General features: G+C 43.3%; 1 pseudogene; it reads right to left on the reverse strand.

Annotated features, from left to right (window-relative positions):
• Positions 1–668: 668 nt before the first annotated feature.
• LOC115652669 overlaps positions 669–18,127 on the reverse strand; it is a 32,033-nt pseudogene continuing 14,574 nt past the window's right edge.

The raw sequence follows: 18,127 nt of genomic DNA on the forward strand, positions 1-18,127 counted from the left end.
TGAACCAGATCCTGAGCTGGTGAAAACTCACACAGCAACACTATAGACCATAGAGCTAAGCTGATTCACACCAGCTCAGGATCTGGCTCATTCTTTTCAGATAGCTCCAAATTCACATATAGTTTTCTACATTTAGTGTGTCAAGGCTACAGTTCCATGCAAGAACTATAGTTGTCTGATTTCTCTTACATAAGCTACGGAGTTGTCCACCAAAAATATTCTAATGAAGACTGTAACAGTACCTTGTGTTGGCAATTAAGAGACTATGGATGGAAGACCACCTTCATACACTCACCCTTGGGAGAGTGTAAGCTGGATATGTTCTGCAACTTTTCATCAAGGAGGAGAAGTCAGTCAGCTGACCATTTCATGGAGCAACATGAATGGTGGTCTCAGAGAAAGTGATATAAAGTGCCAAGACAATGGTTAGTAAGGATATAAGATGTTCAGATGTCAACGCTACTTTCTGAGACATCGTGAGCCAATTGAACAGGAGGGAAGGATCATATCCTGAGATAAATATTTATAGTACAAAAGACCTAGAGGTTCTGAAATATTTTGATATATTTACAATTCTTTTAAATCTTTTTGTGTGATCAAAGATCAGTGAACTACAGGATATTACTGAGCACATATTTTAGGATCTCAAATCCTTGTGAACTTTCTTCTTATGATACACTCTCTCTTCTCCTCTTCAGCTGGATCCAGATGCCCTTATTTGGGCGAAGAATTAGTTCTGAGACCAAACCAAGTTCTTCTCTCTTTTGACTTGTCTCCACCCAAAAGTGCCGTAGGATGATGGCTAGAACAGCTTTCTCTTCCATCTGTGCAAAGCGCTGGCCTTCAGGTTAAATTGGAACATAAACAATAGTAATTTAGTACTAACAGTCCTCATAATTACACTTAAAAGATTTCCCACAAAATGCAGCATAGGAATAACTGTTCATCTGTAGTCAAAGATTATAGACAATATGAAAAAATTCAGGATAGTAAAAATGTTACCAAGAATGGGATTTGTGATAGATCTGTTTCCTTCCATATCTACAGCAGGAAAGAATCAGCTTTAAAATATGCAGGGCCTCCAAGCAAGAGGAGCTTAAAGTTGTATCATGGAGGAACAGCTCCTTGTATCATGGAGGAAAAGCTAATACAAAATGTGACCCTGTTATGTCACATATAGGCCTAAATGAGGATGAGGAGGAGAAGGGCTCAGCTGCAGGATCACAGCACATGGACAGCAGGAAGAGGAAGAGCACACATAGACAGAAAAATGACATCTTTGTTGATTTTGTTTTTATCCTAAAAGTAGAGTGTGCTGGTGAAATAGGGAGGGGATAAATTAAACAAAGCAAAGGTTTAAGAGAAAAGTGGAGGAGGGAGAAAATAGAAATAAAAAGGAAGAGGAATTAAGCAAATTGACAAGTGTCACAGACTGGACAGTTAGCCAAAGATTATATGGAAAGACGCAGAGGATTTTAAAAGTTGTGTTGTGCTGTCTGTGAGAGCTATGGCAGTTTCCTGCAATATCTTTAGGAGATGTTACTGTATTAAGTGCATGTATCATTCTGGGCTAGGAATTGTATGTAATTCCACAGGAGAGGTAACTACAGCCCCTCTAGGAACTAAGAACAAGGTGATAAGGCAAATTCACTCAGATACTAAAGCCTCCAGTGAGTTACCACCACCTGGAGAGGCCCGCATATACTAGTTCAGACTGGATTCTCCAGAGGCCAACAGACAAAGAAAGGACTTTTGGATGAATAGTCTGAATTTAAACTGACTCAGGGCCTTCTTTCTGATCCAGCAATCAGACAGGACCTGCTGTTCACGGGAAGGGCCCAGTTCTTAGGGAAGGATTGGAAGGACTGACACCAACCAGAGCCCTGGAGGAGATGGGGATAATCTTTGATAAGTTTTTTAGCACATGTGTAGGTTCTTTTTTTGTTTTTATTATGTTTTCTCTGTAATGCTTTTATCTTAAGAAAAAGTATACTTGCTTAGAAAAAGCTGTGTAATAACTTATAACGGTGGGTCATTTTGCTGTTTATAGTCTCTGAGGAGAAAATCAAAGCAGCTCTGCTTAGGCAGTCCAAGTTGCTGGGAAATTCACAGTAGGCAGGGAACTCTGCAACCTGGAAAAACCTTGGTCAGGAGGGAGAGAGTCATGAGTCTCCACCCCAGAGATGTGATAGCTGAGGAGCTGGCAGCCTAGAATAGGTCATAAGGGGGAAAAAACATGTGCAGTTGCCCTGAACTCTAACAGTGTCTTTCTCCCTTCCCTCAACCCCTTCTCTGTATATTGTCTATTCAGACGGCAAGCTGCCTAGGGAGGAATCTTTATACCTGTAAAACACCTAAAACAATTTGGGTGCACTAGAAACAATAATTAGCCTGATGATGATAAGTTAGTTCCCCTTTCAATGTGCAAAGATCTGATTAAGAATAAAGAGTAATCTTTATTCTTAATCTTTGTTTGTTTGTTTTGGGTTTGTTTGTTTTTAAATTAACTTCATTTGTATTTGGACTCCCGAGAATGTCTACTATAATTTTGCATTGCTGACCGAAGAGTTGCAACAGCTGTTGCTGAGAGCCTTGCCAACAATGGTGCTTCTGGCATTGAGACCAACCTATTCAAAATGGAATGAAATCCTGAAAATGAAATGAGATCAGAACAACAGACATTTGCCTTCTTCTCAATACTCTGCACCAATCATAGTTAATGTGGTAGAATAGTGCCTCTGGATTAAGGATCCATAAAGGGACAGCTTCTTTGATGTCATACCAACTATATAACACATACAATTCTCCAAAAGTTGTTTATTTTTGAATATACACAACTGAGTTAGGTGCTTCAGAAAAGCAAGTGCAGACACAGTCCCTTCCCTAAAAAGCTTACAAGTTTTAGGAGCTCAGTGACCGCTCCAGCAGTTACTGCAGAAGACCGTAGAGGGGTCTTAAATTTTCGCCTTCAGCCTGCAGTCCACCAGTGGTTGGGATCATAGTATCGCCAAAACATATCCCATGGGGAAAGAGAGAAAGAGTAGCTCATGCGGTTCCCTAGTGAGCTGTTGGGGTGTCTCTCAGTGACTCTGAAGTCTGACGGGAACCATGTCCAGCCCTTTTGAGTCAGAACTGATGTCAGCATGACACTGAGTTACACGAGGATCAAGTCCCAGTAAGGAGGAAACAAAGTGGACTCTGAAGACCCTCATGGGAAGAAAGAAAATGTAAATATGACATCAGGCTGAAGAATGAGGTACCAGTAAGAACTGCTCTGCCTCAGTTATTAAGCACACAGGATTGACATTGCCATTTGAATGCATAAGCTCTGCTGTGGGTACTGCAGCAAAGGTAACTTCATGTAACCAGACTTTGTGGTAAGTTCAATAACCAAGTATGAAGGCTATCAAGGGGCAACCCTGCCTGGGGCATGCAACACAGCACCCCCCAGCAGCAGGCTACAGTATGACAGGTACCACTGCCTCTGTTTCCCCTTTTTGTTCACCCAGGAAACAGTCTCTGAGTGTCCAATACAAAGCCTGCCTCTCAGAATAATTTGTTCAAATATACTAGTGCATTCATTCCCCCAAAAGCCTTGTAGAAAAACTATTCTTGACTAACCCACAGTAAACATACAAAGGTGCAACTATTTTTCCATTCCCCTCTTCATGGACAACACCTCCAGGTTACTTACCTGGGAGTCAACAGCAGCACTGTATTCCCAGACTTTTTGGCCCCTGATCCAGGGCCCACTCTCCAGGCAATACACCAGAGAGTGACCAGTCTCATGATTCTTCCCATGGCTCCCCCAAGTCAGGTGTTCCACAAGAGAGCTCCCTGCAGTGTTCTATTCCCCTGGTCTCCCTGTCTGGGGGCCCCACCCCTGCTCAGGGAACATCCCTCCAGAGTCCATCCTCTTGCTTCCAAGCTCGTCTTCCCCTGCCCAAGCTGGATCTTTCCTTTTGCCTAGGGACCAATGCCCAAGCCTTCTGCTTATCAGGGTCTCAACTTCAGTCAGTTCTCACCAGCAGTTCTGTTCCAGCTGTCCTCAGAACTCAGCTGTATCCACTGGGTCTTATGTAGCCCTCCCAAGCAATGCTTGACAGCTCTTTCCTGTTGCTTCCTGTCTCTGACTCCTCTCAAGCTCTGATACTCCATGTCTCTGGCTCACCAGGTCTCCTTCCCTTTAGGGCCCAAGTACCCTCTTTTAAGTCTAATGGGGAGAGGAGGTCAACTAACCAGTCTTAGGTGCACTAATCTCTTCCTTCGTTAAGGGTCCGTGTCACCTCCCGACAGAGGCCTGTTACTCTTCTGCATTTATCAACTACGTACCAATGCAGTTTCTGGATCCAGCAGAGAAGGGCACATATGCATATGGATGCCTTCCACTAGAATTCTCAGGAAAGAATCGCTCAGGCCTGAATTCCTCAGGGTCTGGGAAAACCTCTGGATCTCTGTGCAGAGCGTAAGTAACAATGACTACCTGTGTACCTTTTGGTATCTTAAATCCTTCTGCAAAAAAAGAATCAACATGCCAGTGAAGTAAGTGGCTTCCTGTAAATGGATACAAAGCACAAAAACAGTTCTTTACTTGTGCAACACCTTGACAGCAGATACTTCTCATAGCTAAAAATGATGGATACAGAAAAGGCTGAGACCTATTACCCATAAACATTCACAAAACTAACTCATCCTCCTCCTTAAAAACTCTCTTTTGCAGTGAGCCCTTCAAAAACTTGACAATGTCTAGACTGCTGTTGTGCTGACATAAGAGCCTAACCTGCTAACCAATAGGGTCTTATTGCTTTCTTGTACTCCACATTGGTCTGTCTGCATCCATCTGCTCTCCCTTGTCTAATATGTAGATTGTAAATCCTTTGGGACAAAGAACATCTTTTTATACTTTCTTTGTACAGTACCTAGCCTAAATGGGTCCTGGTACATGGCAGGGGCTCCTACACACTGTGAAAATAAAAAATAATGATAAATAAATACTACTACTTACTAATATGGCAATCTTCACTTGTGGTCCGGGCAAAGGACGGAACAGAAGGGAAGAGCCGAAGGGCTTCTTTAACAACACACTCAAGATATTGGATCTTCTTCCAGTCATCCATTGTGACAGGCCGCTCAGAGTTCCCTGATTAGAATCACAACTGGGGTGTGAGAAACATCTGTCCTAATCAGACTAAAAACACATGCTATCTTAAGGGGCTCCCAACTCACTTAAACGCTGACAAAACTACAACTCCACCACTCGGCTTATGTAACCTTTGAATGAGCTAAAGTTTACATCATTGCCCTTCTCCAGTGCCTAAAAGAACCCAACTCCCATAGAAAAGCACCTGGAGACCCAGAATTCAGTCACTGAGTATTTTCAGCAAGGATTGCACAAGATCAACCTCCCCACATTCAAGTCCAAAAAGAATAAAAGGAATTAACTTAATTCTTAAGTAGCAGCTTTATAAAAACAAAAACATAATAATAATAGTCATAACAACAACTTAATTGCTACAACATAACATAGCTCCTTTATAATCCACATACATGATCTTCGCAGTTATACATAAACAAAAATAAAGAAAACAAATCAAATCTGAACAGGCCAGTCCCCATAGAAAGACAGTGAGAAGAGACTCAGAGTTCCAAAAGCTAGGGTTGAGTTCACCTGAGTCTCAGATACAATCTGCTGAGTTAGAAGCACTGCAGCAATATCGTCTTTCCTCTTGCTTGCAGAAACCTCCAGCTGGAATCCATGCAGACTAGACTGTTCCTCTTCTTCTACTGCAATCACTCAGTTAGCTAGCATGGGTGCAGGTATAATAGGCCAGGGAAGGCTAAGACTCCCCTAACCCAAGCCCTGGCCCTGCCCATGCTCTGCCCTTTCTCCAAGCCAGTGTTGGGGGTGGCTGGGGCCCCTCCAGCTATGGAGGTGGGGGAGCTCACGGCTGTGGTGGATAGGAGCGGTGATGGGGCGGGGCCTCATGTGGAAGGGGTGGGGCCACATGGCTAGCATCCCCAAAGGGGGGGGGCTCATATGCCAGCCATGTTAGCTAGTCAGCTAACTAATTAACTAAGCACTCACTTTAAGTATCCAAATTAAAAAAAACCTGCTGCAAAATACTTCAGAATTAATGAAAATAGCCTGCTTTCAGCTCCTGTGGCTCAGCTTCTTCCAACCCACACGAGGCACGTGGCCTTTTGTAAAGGAGCTGCCATGACTACTAGCCCTCATGGAGTTTGAGTCTAGTATCAGGGAACCTATTGAGTATACCCAAAATTACCCCCCACAATTCCAGAAACTTCTGAGTATGGAGAGTTAATTGTGCATCTGCCTAGCACCAATGACCCAGACACAACTCATTCCTACCCTTTACAGATCTCTTAAAGAGATTTCTCTCTTTTAGGGCCATGAGTTACAGTTATGGGTTTGAATCATTTGTCTAAATATTTATTCTTGTAATTTTCTTCAACTACCATTATTACTTATTATTAATCATGGGTATTTTTAGTAAAATTCACAGACAGGTCACATGCAATAAATACAAATTCACGGTGTAATGCTTTGTACCTCGAGGAAACACCCATGTTCATCCTTGTAAAATTACTGTGTGATATCCAATGCAAAGTTTGCCATGTCGAGTGTCTTCAGAAGGTTCATGATGCACTGAGCATTGTTGTTATAGTGATGTTATAGTAATTGTTGTTATAGTAATGTTATAGGTTGTAATTTCATGTATATAGTTATGATGCTGAAAATGTGTCTTCATGGCTTAAAACAAGCCCAGGCAAAAACTTCATACCTCATCAGAGCATGTATGGGACAAACCCAGCCCAGCCTCACAGGAACAAAAGACACTGGCTTAGGCAACACCAAAGGATCTGTTTGGACTCTCAAGTGAGTCACCCCTGCTTCCTTTGGCCAGTTTCAGACTGCGATGAGGTAATGCTCACCTGACTCTGAAGGGGAAGTGGGGCCAAAGTCAAGAGGGAAGAAAGAATGTGATAAAAGGGAGAGACATTTTCCATGCTCTTCTTCTCTCTTCCACCTCCATCTACAGACACCACACCAAGCAATTGAAGAACTGATCAAAGGGGAGAGCCTGGCTGAAGGACAACCAGCCAGCTTATGGTGAGAAACATCTAAGTTTAGAGGGGCACTGAAAGTATTAAGATCAGCTTAGAATGTGTTTTACTTTTATTTCATTTGACCAAATCCAACTTGTTATGCTTTGACTTATAATCACTTAAAATCTATCTTTATAGTTAATAAATCTGTTTGTTTATTCTACTTGAAGCAGTGCATTTGGTCTGAAGTGTGTCAGAGACTCCCCTTGGAGTAACAAGCCTGGTGCATATCAATTTCTTTGTTAAACTGACGAACTCATAACTGGACACTGCAAGATGGAGGTTCCTAGGGTTGTGTCTGGGACCGGAGATATTGGCTAATGTCATTTGGTTGCACAATCCAAGGAGCAGCTTACATGCCAAAGGCTGTGCATGAACAGCCCAGGAGTGGGGGTTCTCACAGCAGAGCAGGGTAAGGCTGGCTCCCAGAGTCAAGGACTGGAATGACCTATCAAATCACCAGTTCAGATAATACCAGAAGGGAACATCACACATGGCCCGTGACCTGTTTGTGATTTTTACTATATACCTCTGACTAAATCTTAGCTGGGAGGGTGGGACACTGCTCTGGGAAGAGACTAGGGGACCACTGCTCAGGGAGGGCAGGGGCCAGTGGCACCAGGTATCAGGGGCTACCAAGCAGCAGCTGCTCTGGCTGCCCCCAGGGCCACCCACCCACCTCTGATCCCACCACCCACAGGATCACTGCGCAGGCAGTCCCCGGAACCAGCTGCTTCGGCCACTGCTGGGGCGGGAGTGGCTATCCCCAGGGCCACCTGAGGAGTTGGCCCCAGAGCCAGCCGCCTGGGCGGCCCTGGGAGTCAACCACACCAGCGGCTGCAGAAGTCATGGAGGTCATGGAAAATCATGGAATCTGTGACTTCCAGGACAGATACAGAGCCCTACTGATTATTTGTATTGCAGTAGCACCTAGGAGCCCAAGTCATGGACCAGGATTCCATTGTGATAGGCACTGTACAAAGATACAACAAAGAGATGGTCCCTTCCCAAAAGACTTTGCACTCTAAGTGATCTGTCATAATTCCTTTAGCATCAAATCAACCACTACTGATATATCTTTATACACAGAAGAGTTACAGCATGTAAAGTGGTGGGCCAGGTGTTTTATTTTCCTTTATAAATCTCTAGATTGAAGAGACTATTAAACCATATACTGTCAGTGCAAACTTACACCCACATCCAAAGAAAGAGTAAAAACTTACCAAACACTTTATCCAATTCTCTGTGAACTTTCTTCTGGGCTTCAGGATGACATCCAAGTAAGTAGATGGCCCAGTTCATAACAGCAGCTGTTGTATCATGCCCCTAAAGGTACAGATTTACTCAGATGTTCATATCTGCATTATTCTCATGAATATGAAATTAAATATATTCAAGGAATTAGGGACATTTTAGTGATGTAGCCTAACTGTACTGATACAGAAGAAAAGGTAAGAATATATGAATCCATGTAAAAATCTAATACCTACGATTGAACAGGAAATAGCAAGTTGTGTAATATAATAGATGGAGACTAAAATGGGGGGGGGGGGAATCATAATGTTAACAAGCAGAAGTCTCTTTGCCATTCCTCTTCTATTACTTAGCTAGGCTATGTTGACTGGGTGAAGGGTCTTCCTCTGCATTCAGACTCTGAGGAAGAGGTTTTCTATTGCTTCCTTTTAGACATTAGCTGGTTGATCCACTAAATCTCTCTGGACAGTCACAATAATTTAAACACTATATACTAATCTTAAAGTCACTACTTTTCCCCACAGTCAATTGTTGGAGGGGCATTTACCTTTCTTCACTGCTTTACAATGAAATATAAAGTATACAAAGTTACTTATCTTTTTCATCGTAAGATTGTAAAAACAGTATTACCATCAATTACCACAAGAGGGCATAGGAATATAATTTCCCTAAAATTATGTTATAAACATAAAACTGATCCAGTCTGGTACTGTAGGCTAACAAAAACAAGGGAATGTTCACCAGCAACAGATTTTGTCAATATCTTAATTTTAATCAAATTTTCTGCAATCAAGCTCCAGATTAATAGCGATCATGGTACAATTCATCCCACTACCTCTGGGAGTAAAGACTTACACCCGCAGAAAACAAGCAATATAGCAGTGAATCAGGCCCAATGTGATCATTTCCAGTTATCCTGTGTCACAATGGATATAACAGTAATGAAAAGGGACTAAAGACACCTAACAATGTGATTAGTAGCATGGAGAGATTTCAGTGTGAGAAGAGATTAGGACCATTCATATCAGGTGCAGCAATTGCTATATTTCTAGGTATCTATCTATCTAGTCTAGGTAGATATTACACAGCTTCCTCACTAACAGCCTGCTCCAAAGTCCATTCAAGTCAATGGAAAGACTCCCTTTGACTTGGATAGGCTTTGAATGAGGACCTATGGGTCCAGACCTGCAAACCCTGGCCCCCGGCAGTAGTTCCATAGTAGTCATGGGACTATTGGTGTGAGTGGAGACTGCTCAAATGTGCCATGGTTTGCAGGACTGGGCACATAGTTCTACCAATGGACTTCAGTCCTGATTTGGAAATGTGCAACTTTCCACCACAATATTGCAACTCACAATATTGAAAATTTCTTGCTCTATTTTTTGTTCTGAAGAATGAGATTCTATACTGCAATGTGTGCATCAAGCTCTTCTTACATTGCTCCGACACTATTACAGTTATGACTGAATCATAAAAGTAAAGATTCTGTTCCAGTAAGAGTAAAACTTCAGTTCTGGAACAGTTCTCAAGCTCTGAAAGTCTACAGCTCTTTGGGGTACCTCAAACATGAAAGTATCCACTTCCTCTCGAATATCCACATAGCTCAGTCTTTTTCCTTTGTCATCAGTTGCATTCAGAAGCATATCAAGAAAAGCTCTTCTCTTTTTGGACCCACTTTGTTCACATTTGCCTTCAAAGTCAATTTTATGTTGTTCATGTATCTTTATTTCATGGGATATTTCTGCAATAACCTTTAATATAAAAACATATATATAGTTCATGGCTTAAATTCCACAATCTAATGATGTGTGGCCCCTGTTTGTATGCACTTTAAAATAATTTTTATCCCACATATTTAAAAATTCACTGTATCCCTGGCTCTATACCAGGGGTGGGCAAACTATGGTCCGTGGACCGGATCCGGCCCCTCCGGGCTGTGGATCTGGCCCACGAGATTGCCCCCCTTGGTGCCATGGGGCCCCACACCGCTCTCAGAAGCAACCAACACTATGTCCCTGCGGCCCTCGGGTGGGGGACAAAGGGTTCCATGAGTTGTCCTTGCCTCCAGGCACTGCCCGCTGCAGCTTCCATTGGCCGGGAACAGGGAACTGCGGCCAATGGGAGCTTCGGGGGAGGTACCTGGAGATGCAGCAAGGAAAGCACACGCAGAGCCCTCCCCCACCCCCCACCAGGAGCCACAGCGCTTCCTGGAGCTGCACAGTGTGGGACCAGGGCGGTCATGCAGGGAGCCTGCCCTTCCCCAAGCCTCCTGCCTGCACCTCACACCCCTCCTGCACCCCAGCGTCCTGTCCTGAACCCCCTGCTACACCCCGCATCCCTCCTGCACCCCAACCCTTGACCTGAGCCCCCTCCCGCAGTCCACATCCCTCCTGCATCCTGCCCTGAGCCCCCTCCTGCACTCCACACCCTTCCTGCACCCCAACCCTCTTCCCTGAGCCCCCTCATGCACTCCACACCCCTCCTCTGCCCCAATCCCTTGCCCCGAACCCCTTCCTGCACACTGCACATCTGTCTCAGCCCTGCATACAATTTTCCCACCCAGATGTGGCCCTCGGCCCAAAAAGTTTGCCCACCCCTGCTCTGTACTATGCATTGGTTGGTGGTAGAAAGGGATCTATCCCATCCCCCAAGTACTTGTTTCCTATTGCATGCTGAGTTTGCACTCATCCATGCAGTGAATCATATATATTCTGAGGTTTTATGTCCTGCTTTTTCACAAACAGGCTACTTATGAGTATGAACCTAATGCTATAGACAGGAACACTTTGTTGACTCCTTGCTTTGATTGTTCTTCATTTCTGAGCCTCAGCACAGTGCTGCTGCCTTAGCAGGCAACATCACAATACTGTATAGTAACGTGACATTGCACAGAATGCAAATCAGCACCAAAGGGATGAAGAATCCCATTCAGATGTGGTACCTAATTCTCCTGGCCTTTTCACTGGTGTATCTTCATTGAATGCCATGGAGCTACAGTGATTTAAGGGCTGATTTCTGCACCACTGAAGACAATGTGCACAGGGCCTGGCTCTAAATGAGAGGAAAATCAGGCCCTGTGACTGAACATTCTTCTTTAAAGGGCAAATTCTGGTCTCAGATATGGGTGCACAGCTTCCATTAACTCAACTTCCTGTCACTGCAGAATCTGGTCTTTAGGTATTAATTAGTTTGTATTGCTTGATTAAAACAGATTTAAAAATAAAGATAGGGCAGTTTTTAAACTCTTTATTTAAAGCATGGAATAATAAAGAGTCTTGACATTTGCAACAGCTATGATTTTTACAGCTGTTACAAGACTAATGGTGAAGTGCTAGATTATTCTAAGATGTTCAGTACACTGTATGTTAAGAGAATTAAGATAATTTTCTATAGCTTCGCCTCCTCCTCCAACTAAAGTATACTAGTATAAATGATTATACTATTCCCATGTAAGGGTCACCCATTAGCTGAAACCAATAGATTCTAAGTTATTGCATCTTTCCCTTCAGGGCATTCCTTTATGGCCTGAATATCATAAATATTCTGTTTTCCTCTCCCAGACACATCTCTCAGAAAAGGTGATGTTTCCAATGGTTGAATGCCCAGCCACCAAATGCACAATCTGAAATCTCTTTAATTTACTACATTGACTGGGACACAATATAAAAAGGAATAATAGGTTACATTGTCAGTAAAACTGTGAAGAATCTTGAGACTTCTATTATGTTCCCTTCCTTCTTGGAACATACAGTACATAAAGTCAGGCCAAAGCCAAGGACACCTCTGTCTCTGATGAAGGACGTCACTCATCCTAGGGTAACAAAAATAAACATTAAATTATAGTTATTTCTGAAAAACATCCCCAACACATCCACAAGAGCCTAACAGTGTCTAAATTTCCTGGTCCTGAACACAATGATGTAAGTACCATCTGATGTTGCAGACACAATAATTTTGTCTAGTCCTCAGGGATGCCATCAATCCACTTTTTATTATTAATTACAATGCTCAGTATCATCTATCTTATTTTTCCTGTTTGTATGGACAGAAATTCTTCTATCAGGTTGTGGCAGGAGCGGTTTGTCCCCTGAAGGGTCATAGGGCCTAAGGATCATTCCACCCCATTCCATAGTGGGGCCCTTTTAAGGTTTGATACCCAAAAGTCTAGGAGAGTGACATAAGGCAGATATAGGGAGAGAGGAAGTGGTTCAAGGAGAATAGTCTGTATGTGAGGAAAACCTGTGCTTCTGTTCCTTCCAGGAGCCAGAACCAGGAGCCTTGCAAAGAAGGTGGGGCAAGGGTTCTCTCTCCTAACCATCCAGAACCAGCTCAGGGAAATTGACTGTATCTATGCCGCTGCCTCCTCCCTCAGAAGAGGGAGACACCAGCAGGACAAGGTGACCTGCTGAACCCTTGGAGCCTGGGGATTAACTGGAGAAAGGGACTAGGTGAAGGAGAAGCTGGTTGAAAGCAACAGCTGGGCTGTCCATATTTCTTCAGACCAATAAGGGGCGCTGTGGGCCTCATGTGCCCCAAAGGGAGCAGCTTGATAGAAAACCTCAGCCACAAGAGAGAGCTGTTCAGGCCCCATAGCTTTTGCGGAAGCTATGTAAACTAAATAAATCTGAGCCCACGTGAAGAGGAAATGTTTAAAGACACTGGAGGCAAGTGAGTTTCTTCTGAACTCCTGTAGATGGAACTGAGGGAAGTGTGCCTGCAGGACCTCCCTGTGCCACAAGGGGAAGCACTGGCATTGCCCTCTGCCACACAAATGAAATCTATTCCTGTCTAAAAATCAGAATTAATCAAAGAAGTTTGTCACTATGAAAAAGGAACATGTGCCCCCATTTTCTCTCACACAGGTATGTTTCTGCAGTAACTCAGATGTCAGTGGGTATACTGAGAACAAAAGGTTGAGGGGGGTTTTAATTAAATCTAACAATTTACATGACCTTGCCTCTGATTTCAACCTCTCCACAATTCAGATGCATAAGCAATTCCATAGTTTGTTTATCAGATGGCAAGGTTTCAGAGTAGCAGCCGTGTTAGTCTGTATCCGCAAAAAGAACAGGAGTACTTGTGGCACCTTAGAGACTAACAAATTTATTTAAGCTTTCATGGGCTACAGCCTACTTCATCGGATGCATGCAATGGAAAATACAGTAGGAAAATACAGTAGTGTATATATATATACACACAGAGAACATGAAACAATGGGTGTTACCATACACACTCTAATGACAGTGATCAGTTAAGGTGAGCTATTACCAGCAGGAGAGAAAAAAACTTTTTGTAGTGGTAATCAAAATGGCCCATTTCCAACAGTTGACAAGAAGTTGTGAGGAACAGTGTGTGTGGGAGGGAAAATAAACATGGAAAAATAGTTTTACATTGTGTAGTGACCCATCCCCTCCCAGTCTTTATTTAAGCCAATTTAATGGTGTCCATTTTGCAAATTAATTCCAATTCAGCAGTTTCTCATTGGAGTCTGTTTTTGAAGTTTTTTTTTGTTGTAATATTGCGACTTTTAGGTCTGTAATTGAGTGACCAGGGAGATTGAAGTGTTCTCTGACTGGTTTTTGAATGTCATAATTCTTGACGTCTGATTTGTGTCCATTTATTCTTTTACGTAGAGACTGTCCGGTTTGGCCAATGTATATGGCAGAGGGACATTGCTGGCACATGATGGAATATATCATCACATTCGTAGACGTGCACGTGAACGAGCCTCTGATAGTGTGGCTGATGTGATTAGGTCCTATGATGGTGTCCCCTGAATAGATATGTGGACAGAGTTAGCAACGGGCTTTGTTGCAAGGCTAGGTTCCCGGGGTAGAGTTTTTGTTGTGTGGTGTGTGGTTGCCGGTGATAATTTGCTTCATGTTGGGGGGCCGTCTGTAAGCAAGGACTGGCCTGTCTCCCAAGATCTGTGAGAGTGATGGATCGTCCTTCAGGATAAGTTGCAGATCCTTGATGACGCACTGGGAGAGGTTTTAATTGGGGGCTGAAGGTGATTGCTAGTGGCATTCTGTTACTTTCTTTGTACTCTAGTAGGTGACTTCTGGGTACTCTTCTGGCTCTGTCAATCTGTTTCTTCACTTCAGCAGGTGGGTATTGTAGTTGTAAGAATGCTGGATAGAGATCTTGTAAGTGTTTGTCTCTGTCTGAGTGGTTGGAGCAAATGCAATTGTATCGTAGAGCTTGGCTGTAGACAATGGATCGTGTGGTGTGGTCTGGATGAAAACTGAAGGCATGCAGGTAGGTATAGTGGTCAGTAGGTTTCCAGTATAGGGTGGTGTTTATGTGACCATCTCTTATTTTCACTGTAGTGTCCAAGAAATGGATCTCTTGTGTGGACTGGTCCAGGCTAAGGTTGATGGTGCGGTGGAAATTGTTGAAATCGTGTGGAATTCCTCAAGGGCTTCTTTTCCATGGATTCAGATGATGAAGATGTCATCAATGCAGTGCAAGTGGAGCAGGGGCATTAGGGGACGAGAGCTGAGGAAGCGTTGTTCTAAGTCAGCCATAAAAATGTTGGCATACTGTAGTGCCATCCGGGTACCCACAGCAGTGCCGCTGATTTGAAGGTATATGTTGTCCCGAAATGTGAAATAGTTATGGGTGAGGAAAAAGTCACAAAGTTCTGCCACCAGGTTTGATGTGACATTATTGGGGATACTGTTCCTGGTGGCTTGTAGTCCATCTATGTGTGGAATCTTGGTGTAGAGGGCTTCTACATCCATAGTGGCCATGATGGTGTTTTCTGGAACATCACCAATGGATTGTACTTTCCCCAGGAAGTCAGTGGTGTCTCGAAGATAGCTAGGAGTGCTGGTAGCATAAGGCCCGAGGAAAGAGTCTACATAGCCAGACAATCCTGCTGTCAGGGTGCCAATGCCTCAGATGATGGGGCATCCAGGATTTCCAGGTTTATGGATCTTGGGTAGCAGATTTAATACCCTTACTTGAGGTTCTAGGGGTGTGTCTGTGCGGATTTGCTCTTGTGCTTTTTCAGGAAGTTTCTTGAGCAGATGGTGCAGTTTCTTTTGGTAACCCTCAGTGGAATCAGAGGGTAATGGCTTGTAGAACATGGTGTTGGAGAGCTGCCTAGCAGCCTCTTGTTCATAGTCCGACCTATTCATGATGACGACAGCCCCTCCTTTGTCAGCCTTTTTTATTTTGATGTCAGAGTTGTATCTGAGGCTGTGGATGGCACTGTGTTCTGCACGGCTGAGGTTATGGGGCAAGTGATGCTGCTTTTCCACAATTTCAGCCCATGCACGTCAGCAGAAGCACTCTATGTAGAAGTCAGTCTGTTGTTTTGACCTTTGAGAGGAGTCCACAGAATCCTTCTTTATATATATATCTTCCTACCGTATTTTCCATTGCATGCATCCGATGAAGTGGGCTGTAGCCCACAAAAGCTTATGCTCAAACTATGGAAAGAAATTCTGCTAGAACAATTTTTCAGTGTCACATTCACACAATTGTGACTAAATAGAAATTATGGAACAGAAGTATTAGCTTTGCTCTATGAGGGGTTTAGGCCATACAACATAGCTTCAAACATTACCATTCTATTCAGATAGCATTTCACTCCCACTTTGCACCAGTGGGAATGGTTGTACAAGGTGCAAACCAACAGTGAATTGGGCCCAATGTGCTATGTGGATTCAGTGTGCCACCCTCCAGAGAAAGCTCAAAAGAGCCATGGTGACTATTCCAGCCAACATTAGCCATGGAGAGGCTGAACTGCAACTGAAACCTGTTCACAGGTTGGAGCAGCTGGCCTTGTGCTGCCGTTATAGACGTCTCATCTGTGCATGGACAGCTTACATAGATTCTACCATCGTCCTGACACTCTACCTCCATATACAGCCTCCCTCATCCCCACAGATAAGCAAGGGAGGACTTAGGTGGCACAGAAGGTCTTGTGAAGGTCTACACTCACTTATAAACAGCCCAGACATATTCAGAATCCCTATTGTTCTGTGCACCCACATTCTTGCCCATCGCAGTTTCTAGAAAAAGAGGAAAAGAGAAATTTACTAAAGTTAACTGGGTGAAAAGTCAAATTCATTGACAATATATCGCCACTTGTTGCATGAAAGCATTGCAGCCATTTACATCCTCATCTCATGGCATTTCTGATTTTTTAGAATGTGTACTCTCTTTGTGAGTCTAGCCCTGTTACCCCTATTCCTTTCATTCTCCCTCAGTTTACATTCCATATCCCTGTTTTACCCCATGGACAAAGGATTCTCATAACACAATATTTGATTGTTCAAACAGATGCAAAAATCATTTAAATAGAAAAGATGTCTTCAGCGTAGATAATACAGAAGTATTGTTACAAGACAGGAAGGGCCTTTTTGTCAGTTATCTCAACTAATTAAATTGCAGCATTGTAACTGTGCTACTTTTAAGTCTCCTTATCATTTGCAGCAGGTTTATAGCAACTGCTGAATCATCACCAGGACTTACCACAGATTATATCCAGGGCACAGAGCGTGATGTCTAGAAAGCAATCAAAGGGCTCTTTGTCAATGTGCTTTTCAAGTTTATCAACCAAAATATTGGCTTGTTCATTCATAACTTCTAGGAAATCAGCTAAGATTGTGAAGTGGAACGTGGGAGTTATCATTTTCCTTCTGGAACGCCACTTATCTCCAGTGCTACAAAATAAAGCATTGGAAATTAAGTATAAACAACTCATCAAAAAGGAAATAATGAAACTCTTGAGTAGTTACAATTTGTAGATAGATTCTTAAAGTTAATATTTTAGAAGGTTGTCAATGGCCAATGTAGTCTCTCTGTCAGCCCATCTTCATTAATGACACTGATGACTAGCTCTAACGATTTGTAACATTTTTCATACATAGATTAATGTCAGTAGTTGCAGCCAGCACCACTCATTATAAAGGGCAAAGTGGACGTACATTTTGCTACAAAACTCTTCTAATCATACAGTGCTACTAACAGCTTGGTGCTAACTGCTGCAAGACAAATACTGTGAACAAAGTTACATTAAGGCAAGGGCAGACTGAGAAGGCAGTTGGGGTGGAAGTGGGTGAGGAGAAGAGTAAATAAAAAGCCCTTTGTTAAATATTTGGCATCCCAGCCTGGCTAAGCCCATCTTCACTGATAATCATAAATGGTGGCTGCCCTCATTTTTCCACTGCGTAGAACAGTGAGGGTTAGGGATAGTTATAGCCTAATATGGGTCTGGTTTTTGGCATCAGTATCATCTATCAATCATTACTCAGAGAAGAGGATTCATCTCTCATAGAGCTGTTAAGGTGATAGGACAGATGCTGGGCAAGTATATGCTTCTGTAGTCCCTACCCCGTGCAGGTAGCAGGGTGCCCCAAACAGCCCTCTCTGCAGAAAGAATCAGCACACAAGTAGCTGTTTCCATTGCAGTGAGTCCAAACAGTTTTCCCTCTTCCCATGGAACTCTTTTGGGAGACCTGATCCCAGGCTCCCAAGCCATCCAGTTCACTCTGGGGTGGACCAGGTCTACTCCACTGCCCTGTTTGCTAGAGTGTCTAATTATACTTCTTCTGTCCCCTCCTTGCTTGAGTTTGAGGTATGGATGTGCTTGATTGCGTCTGATCATAACAGCAGGCTGGCCAAAGGAGCCAGTAGGACTTCTCCATTTAGCTACTCAGCAGCCTATCTGCTCATTTTGCAATCTTAATAGTAGACCTAGGCGGTGTCTCAGTACAGAACATTTTTGTTTTTA

The sequence above is a fragment of the Gopherus evgoodei genome, chromosome 5, assembly GCF_007399415.2.
Source record: "Gopherus evgoodei ecotype Sinaloan lineage chromosome 5, rGopEvg1_v1.p, whole genome shotgun sequence".
Lineage (NCBI taxonomy): Eukaryota > Metazoa > Chordata > Testudines > Testudinidae > Gopherus > Gopherus evgoodei.